The sequence below is a fragment of the Polyodon spathula genome, unplaced genomic scaffold (assembly GCF_017654505.1).
Source record: "Polyodon spathula isolate WHYD16114869_AA unplaced genomic scaffold, ASM1765450v1 scaffolds_3020, whole genome shotgun sequence".
In the NCBI taxonomy this organism is placed as follows: Eukaryota; Metazoa; Chordata; class Actinopteri; order Acipenseriformes; family Polyodontidae; genus Polyodon; species Polyodon spathula.
The window spans coordinates 1-7358 of record NW_024474484.1 but is presented as its reverse complement, the minus strand read 5'-3'; the positions used below and the strand labels follow the sequence as shown (position 1 = coordinate 7358).

General features: G+C 52.1%; 9 non-coding genes and 1 pseudogene across 9 annotated transcripts; all 10 read right to left on the bottom strand.

The window, feature by feature from the left end:
- On the bottom strand, positions 1-82 carry LOC121311151 (annotated as a pseudogene; the record flags this gene model as incomplete).
- A 585-nt stretch (positions 83-667) lies between these two features.
- Positions 668-858, bottom strand: LOC121311150. Its single transcript, XR_005949107.1, has one exon. It is a non-coding gene; the product is annotated as a U2 spliceosomal RNA (small nuclear RNA).
- A 595-nt stretch (positions 859-1453) lies between these two features.
- LOC121311149 lies at positions 1454-1644 on the bottom strand. Its single transcript, XR_005949106.1, has one exon. It is a non-coding gene; the product is annotated as a U2 spliceosomal RNA (small nuclear RNA).
- A 588-nt stretch (positions 1645-2232) lies between these two features.
- LOC121311148 lies at positions 2233-2423 on the bottom strand. Its single transcript, XR_005949105.1, has one exon. It is a non-coding gene; the product is annotated as a U2 spliceosomal RNA (small nuclear RNA).
- Positions 2424-3014: 591 nt separating this feature from the next.
- On the bottom strand, positions 3015-3205 carry LOC121311147. The gene has a single exon (XR_005949104.1). It is a non-coding gene; the product is annotated as a U2 spliceosomal RNA (small nuclear RNA).
- A 591-nt stretch (positions 3206-3796) lies between these two features.
- On the bottom strand, positions 3797-3987 carry LOC121311155. The gene has a single exon (XR_005949111.1). It is a non-coding gene; the product is annotated as a U2 spliceosomal RNA (small nuclear RNA).
- Positions 3988-4575: 588 nt separating this feature from the next.
- Positions 4576-4766, bottom strand: LOC121311154. The gene has a single exon (XR_005949110.1). It is a non-coding gene; the product is annotated as a U2 spliceosomal RNA (small nuclear RNA).
- A 591-nt stretch (positions 4767-5357) lies between these two features.
- LOC121311153 lies at positions 5358-5548 on the bottom strand. Its single transcript, XR_005949109.1, has one exon. It is a non-coding gene; the product is annotated as a U2 spliceosomal RNA (small nuclear RNA).
- Positions 5549-6142: 594 nt separating this feature from the next.
- On the bottom strand, positions 6143-6333 carry LOC121311152. The gene has a single exon (XR_005949108.1). It is a non-coding gene; the product is annotated as a U2 spliceosomal RNA (small nuclear RNA).
- Positions 6334-6921: 588 nt separating this feature from the next.
- Positions 6922-7112, bottom strand: LOC121311146. Its single transcript, XR_005949103.1, has one exon. It is a non-coding gene; the product is annotated as a U2 spliceosomal RNA (small nuclear RNA).
- Between the last annotated feature and the right edge of the window lie 246 nt (positions 7113-7358).

Genomic DNA, 7358 nt, shown 5'->3' with positions numbered 1-7358 from the left:
CCCCTGATAGGGGACGTATCAGATATTAAACTGATAAGAACAGATACTACACTTGATCTTAGCCAAAAGGCCGAGAAGCGATGGCGACTTGGCCCTTGCCCGGGGCCCCCCGGCCCTGTCGGCACAGGGGGATTCAAAGGTGGGTGCAGAATTCCAAGCACATGCAGGCTCCAAAAGAACTGGCTGCAGCCTCCAGAGGGGAAACGTGCAATTTAAGCAGGAGGAAACAAAACAAAGCACAAAAACACACAACACCAAAAGCAAAACGAAACATAAACTGGCGGACTGCGCCTTACAAATAGTCTGGCCACGCTGCTATGCTGTGCAAGGTGACTTGGGTAACTACCAAACTGTGCCTCGCTGGCAGGCTGGCAGGCTGGCAGGCTGGCTGGCAGGCTGAGGACCTGGGCACAGGGACGTGTTCCACCACACTTGTCTGGTTAGCTGCATGCTCCCAGGAAACAGACTGCTGCTGTCTACATCATCACCCCGTGAGAATCAAAGAAAGAAAGGAGAAAACAACGAAAGGAGAAAAGAACAACAACAACAACAACAACAAGTAAAACGGCGGGAAAACTTGCATCAACACCGGCACCTCCCCTCCAGCAGGGGTAGACAAAGCGCCCACAGGAGGAGATCCAGATCTGACTTTGACCAACGTTAGAGAAAGGTGTGCACCGTTCCCGGAGGCACTGCAATACCGGGCCGATGCGTGGAGTGGACGGAGCAAGCCCCTGTTCCATCTCCAGATTCCAAAAATCAATTTAATATATGGTCCCCTGATAGGGGACGTATCAGATATTAAACTGATAAGAACAGATACTACACTTGATCTTAGCCAAAAGGCCGAGAAGCGATGGCGACTTGGCCCTTGCCCGGGGCCCCCCGGCCCGGTCGGCACAGGGGGATTCAAAGGTGGGTGCAGAATTCCAAGCACATGCAGGCTCCAAAAGAACTGGCTGCAGCCTCCAGAGGGGAAACGTGCAATTTAAGCAGGAGGAAACAAAACAAAGCACAAAAACACACAACACCAAAAGCAAAACGAAACATAAACTGGCGGACTGCGCCTTACAAATAGTCTGGCCACGCTGCTATGCTGTGCAAGGTGACTTGGGTAACTACCAAACTGTGCCTCGCTGGCAGGCTGGCAGGCTGGCAGGCTGGCTGGCAGGCTGAGGACCTGGGCACAGGGACGTGTTCCACCACACTTGTCTGGTTAGCTGCATGCTCCCAGGAAACAGACTGCTGCTGTCTACATCATCACCCCGTGAGAATCAAAGAAAGAAAGGAGAAAACAACGAAAGGAGAAAAGAACAACAACAACAACAACAACAACAACAACAAAGTAAAACGGCGGGAAAACTTGCATCAACACCGGCACCTCCCCTCCAGCAGGGGTAGACAAAGCGCCCACAGGAGGAGATCCAGATCTGACTTTGACCAACGTTAGAGAAAGGTGTGCACCGTTCCCGGAGGCACTGCAATACCGGGCCGATGCGTGGAGTGGACGGAGCAAGCCCCTGTTCCATCTCCAGATTCCAAAAATCAATTTAATATATGGTCCCCTGATAGGGGACGTATCAGATATTAAACTGATAAGAACAGATACTACACTTGATCTTAGCCAAAAGGCCGAGAAGCGATGGCGACTTGGCCCTTGCCCGGGGCCCCCCGGCCCTGTCGGCACAGGGGGATTCAAAGGTGGGTGCAGAATTCCAAGCACATGCAGGCTCCAAAAGAACTGGCTGCAGCCTCCAGAGGGGAAACGTGCAATTTAAGCAGGAGGAAACAAAACAAAGCACAAAAACACACAACACCAAAAGCAAAACGAAACATAAACTGGCGGACTGCGCCTTACAAATAGTCTGGCCACGCTGCTATGCTGTGCAAGGTGACTTGGGTAACTACCAAACTGTGCCTCGCTGGCAGGCTGGCAGGCTGGCAGGCTGGCTGGCAGGCTGAGGACCTGGGCACAGGGACGTGTTCCACCACACTTGTCTGGTTAGCTGCATGCTCCCAGGAAACAGACTGCTGCTGTCTACATCATCACCCCGTGAGAATCAAAGAAAGAAAGGAGAAAACAACGAAAGGAGAAAAGAACAACAACAACAACAACAACAACAAGTAAAACGGCGGGAAAACTTGCATCAACACCGGCACCTCCCCTCCAGCAGGGGTAGACAAAGCGCCCACAGGAGGAGATCCAGATCTGACTTTGACCAACGTTAGAGAAAGGTGTGCACCGTTCCCGGAGGCACTGCAATACCGGGCCGATGCGTGGAGTGGACGGAGCAAGCCCCTGTTCCATCTCCAGATTCCAAAAATCAATTTAATATATGGTCCCCTGATAGGGGACGTATCAGATATTAAACTGATAAGAACAGATACTACACTTGATCTTAGCCAAAAGGCCGAGAAGCGATGGCGACTTGGCCCTTGCCCGGGGCCCCCCGGCCCGGTCGGCACAGGGGGATTCAAAGGTGGGTGCAGAATTCCAAGCACATGCAGGCTCCAAAAGAACTGGCTGCAGCCTCCAGAGGGGAAACGTGCAATTTAAGCAGGAGGAAACAAAACAAAGCACAAAAACACACAACACCAAAAGCAAAACGAAACATAAACTGGCGGACTGCGCCTTACAAATAGTCTGGCCACGCTGCTATGCTGTGCAAGGTGACTTGGGTAACTACCAAACTGTGCCTCGCTGGCAGGCTGGCAGGCTGGCAGGCTGGCTGGCAGGCTGAGGACCTGGGCACAGGGACGTGTTCCACCACACTTGTCTGGTTAGCTGCATGCTCCCAGGAAACAGACTGCTGCTGTCTACATCATCACCCCGTGAGAATCAAAGAAAGAAAGGAGAAAACAACGAAAGGAGAAAAGAACAACAACAACAACAACAACAACAACAAGTAAAACGGCGGGAAAACTTGCATCAACACCGGCACCTCCCCTCCAGCAGGGGTAGACAAAGCGCCCACAGGAGGAGATCCAGATCTGACTTTGACCAACGTTAGAGAAAGGTGTGCACCGTTCCCGGAGGCACTGCAATACCGGGCCGATGCGTGGAGTGGACGGAGCAAGCCCCTGTTCCATCTCCAGATTCCAAAAATCAATTTAATATATGGTCCCCTGATAGGGGACGTATCAGATATTAAACTGATAAGAACAGATACTACACTTGATCTTAGCCAAAAGGCCGAGAAGCGATGGCGACTTGGCCCTTGCCCGGGGCCCCCCGGCCCGGTCGGCACAGGGGGATTCAAAGGTGGGTGCAGAATTCCAAGCACATGCAGGCTCCAAAAGAACTGGCTGCAGCCTCCAGAGGGGAAACGTGCAATTTAAGCAGGAGGAAACAAAACAAAGCACAAAAACACACAACACCAAAAGCAAAACGAAACATAAACTGGCGGACTGCGCCTTACAAATAGTCTGGCCACGCTGCTATGCTGTGCAAGGTGACTTGGGTAACTACCAAACTGTGCCTCGCTGGCAGGCTGGCAGGCTGGCAGGCTGGCTGGCAGGCTGAGGACCTGGGCACAGGGACGTGTTCCACCACACTTGTCTGGTTAGCTGCATGCTCCCAGGAAACAGACTGCTGCTGTCTACATCATCACCCCGTGAGAATCAAAGAAAGAAAGGAGAAAACAACGAAAGGAGAAAAGAACAACAACAACAACAACAACAACAACAAGTAAAACGGCGGGAAAACTTGCATCAACACCGGCACCTCCCCTCCAGCAGGGGTAGACAAAGCGCCCACAGGAGGAGATCCAGATCTGACTTTGACCAACGTTAGAGAAAGGTGTGCACCGTTCCCGGAGGCACTGCAATACCGGGCCGATGCGTGGAGTGGACGGAGCAAGCCCCTGTTCCATCTCCAGATTCCAAAAATCAATTTAATATATGGTCCCCTGATAGGGGACGTATCAGATATTAAACTGATAAGAACAGATACTACACTTGATCTTAGCCAAAAGGCCGAGAAGCGATGGCGACTTGGCCCTTGCCCGGGGCCCCCCGGCCCGGTCGGCACAGGGGGATTCAAAGGTGGGTGCAGAATTCCAAGCACATGCAGGCTCCAAAAGAACTGGCTGCAGCCTCCAGAGGGGAAACGTGCAATTTAAGCAGGAGGAAACAAAACAAAGCACAAAAACACACAACACCAAAAGCAAAACGAAACATAAACTGGCGGACTGCGCCTTACAAATAGTCTGGCCACGCTGCTATGCTGTGCAAGGTGACTTGGGTAACTACCAAACTGTGCCTCGCTGGCAGGCTGGCAGGCTGGCAGGCTGGCTGGCAGGCTGAGGACCTGGGCACAGGGACGTGTTCCACCACACTTGTCTGGTTAGCTGCATGCTCCCAGGAAACAGACTGCTGCTGTCTACATCATCACCCCGTGAGAATCAAAGAAAGAAAGGAGAAAACAACGAAAGGAGAAAAGAACAACAACAACAACAACAACAACAAGTAAAACGGCGGGAAAACTTGCATCAACACCGGCACCTCCCCTCCAGCAGGGGTAGACAAAGCGCCCACAGGAGGAGATCCAGATCTGACTTTGACCAACGTTAGAGAAAGGTGTGCACCGTTCCCGGAGGCACTGCAATACCGGGCCGATGCGTGGAGTGGACGGAGCAAGCCCCTGTTCCATCTCCAGATTCCAAAAATCAATTTAATATATGGTCCCCTGATAGGGGACGTATCAGATATTAAACTGATAAGAACAGATACTACACTTGATCTTAGCCAAAAGGCCGAGAAGCGATGGCGACTTGGCCCTTGCCCGGGGCCCCCCGGCCCGGTCGGCACAGGGGGATTCAAAGGTGGGTGCAGAATTCCAAGCACATGCAGGCTCCAAAAGAACTGGCTGCAGCCTCCAGAGGGGAAACGTGCAATTTAAGCAGGAGGAAACAAAACAAAGCACAAAAACACACAACACCAAAAGCAAAACGAAACATAAACTGGCGGACTGCGCCTTACAAATAGTCTGGCCACGCTGCTATGCTGTGCAAGGTGACTTGGGTAACTACCAAACTGTGCCTCGCTGGCAGGCTGGCAGGCTGGCAGGCTGGCTGGCAGGCTGAGGACCTGGGCACAGGGACGTGTTCCACCACACTTGTCTGGTTAGCTGCATGCTCCCAGGAAACAGACTGCTGCTGTCTACATCATCACCCCGTGAGAATCAAAGAAAGAAAGGAGAAAACAACGAAAGGAGAAAAGAACAACAACAACAACAACAACAACAACAAGTAAAACGGCGGGAAAACTTGCATCAACACCGGCACCTCCCCTCCAGCAGGGGTAGACAAAGCGCCCACAGGAGGAGATCCAGATCTGACTTTGACCAACGTTAGAGAAAGGTGTGCACCGTTCCCGGAGGCACTGCAATACCGGGCCGATGCGTGGAGTGGACGGAGCAAGCCCCTGTTCCATCTCCAGATTCCAAAAATCAATTTAATATATGGTCCCCTGATAGGGGACGTATCAGATATTAAACTGATAAGAACAGATACTACACTTGATCTTAGCCAAAAGGCCGAGAAGCGATGGCGACTTGGCCCTTGCCCGGGGCCCCCCGGCCCGGTCGGCACAGGGGGATTCAAAGGTGGGTGCAGAATTCCAAGCACATGCAGGCTCCAAAAGAACTGGCTGCAGCCTCCAGAGGGGAAACGTGCAATTTAAGCAGGAGGAAACAAAACAAAGCACAAAAACACACAACACCAAAAGCAAAACGAAACATAAACTGGCGGACTGCGCCTTACAAATAGTCTGGCCACGCTGCTATGCTGTGCAAGGTGACTTGGGTAACTACCAAACTGTGCCTCGCTGGCAGGCTGGCAGGCTGGCAGGCTGGCTGGCAGGCTGAGGACCTGGGCACAGGGACGTGTTCCACCACACTTGTCTGGTTAGCTGCATGCTCCCAGGAAACAGACTGCTGCTGTCTACATCATCACCCCGTGAGAATCAAAGAAAGAAAGGAGAAAACAACGAAAGGAGAAAAGAACAACAACAACAACAACAACAACAACAACAAGTAAAACGGCGGGAAAACTTGCATCAACACCGGCACCTCCCCTCCAGCAGGGGTAGACAAAGCGCCCACAGGAGGAGATCCAGATCTGACTTTGACCAACGTTAGAGAAAGGTGTGCACCGTTCCCGGAGGCACTGCAATACCGGGCCGATGCGTGGAGTGGACGGAGCAAGCCCCTGTTCCATCTCCAGATTCCAAAAATCAATTTAATATATGGTCCCCTGATAGGGGACGTATCAGATATTAAACTGATAAGAACAGATACTACACTTGATCTTAGCCAAAAGGCCGAGAAGCGATGGCGACTTGGCCCTTGCCCGGGGCCCCCCGGCCCTGTCGGCACAGGGGGATTCAAAGGTGGGTGCAGAATTCCAAGCACATGCAGGCTCCAAAAGAACTGGCTGCAGCCTCCAGAGGGGAAACGTGCAATTTAAGCAGGAGGAAACAAAACAAAGCACAAAAACACACAACACCAAAAGCAAAACGAAACATAAACTGGCGGACTGCGCCTTACAAATAGTCTGGCCACGCTGCTATGCTGTGCAAGGTGACTTGGGTAACTACCAAACTGTGCCTCGCTGGCAGGCTGGCAGGCTGGCAGGCTGGCTGGCAGGCTGAGGACCTGGGCACAGGGACGTGTTCCACCACACTTGTCTGGTTAGCTGCATGCTCCCAGGAAACAGACTGCTGCTGTCTACATCATCACCCCGTGAGAATCAAAGAAAGAAAGGAGAAAACAACGAAAGGAGAAAAGAACAACAACAACAACAACAACAACAAGTAAAACGGCGGGAAAACTTGCATCAACACCGGCACCTCCCCTCCAGCAGGGGTAGACAAAGCGCCCACAGGAGGAGATCCAGATCTGACTTTGACCAACGTTAGAGAAAGGTGTGCACCGTTCCCGGAGGCACTGCAATACCGGGCCGATGCGTGGAGTGGACGGAGCAAGCCCCTGTTCCATCTCCAGATTCCAAAAATCAATTTAATATATGGTCCCCTGATAGGGGACGTATCAGATATTAAACTGATAAGAACAGATACTACACTTGATCTTAGCCAAAAGGCCGAGAAGCGATGGCGACTTGGCCCTTGCCCGGGGCCCCCCGGCCCGGTCGGCACAGGGGGATTCAAAGGTGGGTGCAGAATTCCAAGCACATGCAGGCTCCAAAAGAACTGGCTGCAGCCTCCAGAGGGGAAACGTGCAATTTAAGCAGGAGGAAACAAAACAAAGCACAAAAACACACAACACCAAAAGCAAAACGAAACATAAACTGGCGGACTGCGCCTTACAAATAGTCTGGCCACGCTGCTATGCTGTGCAA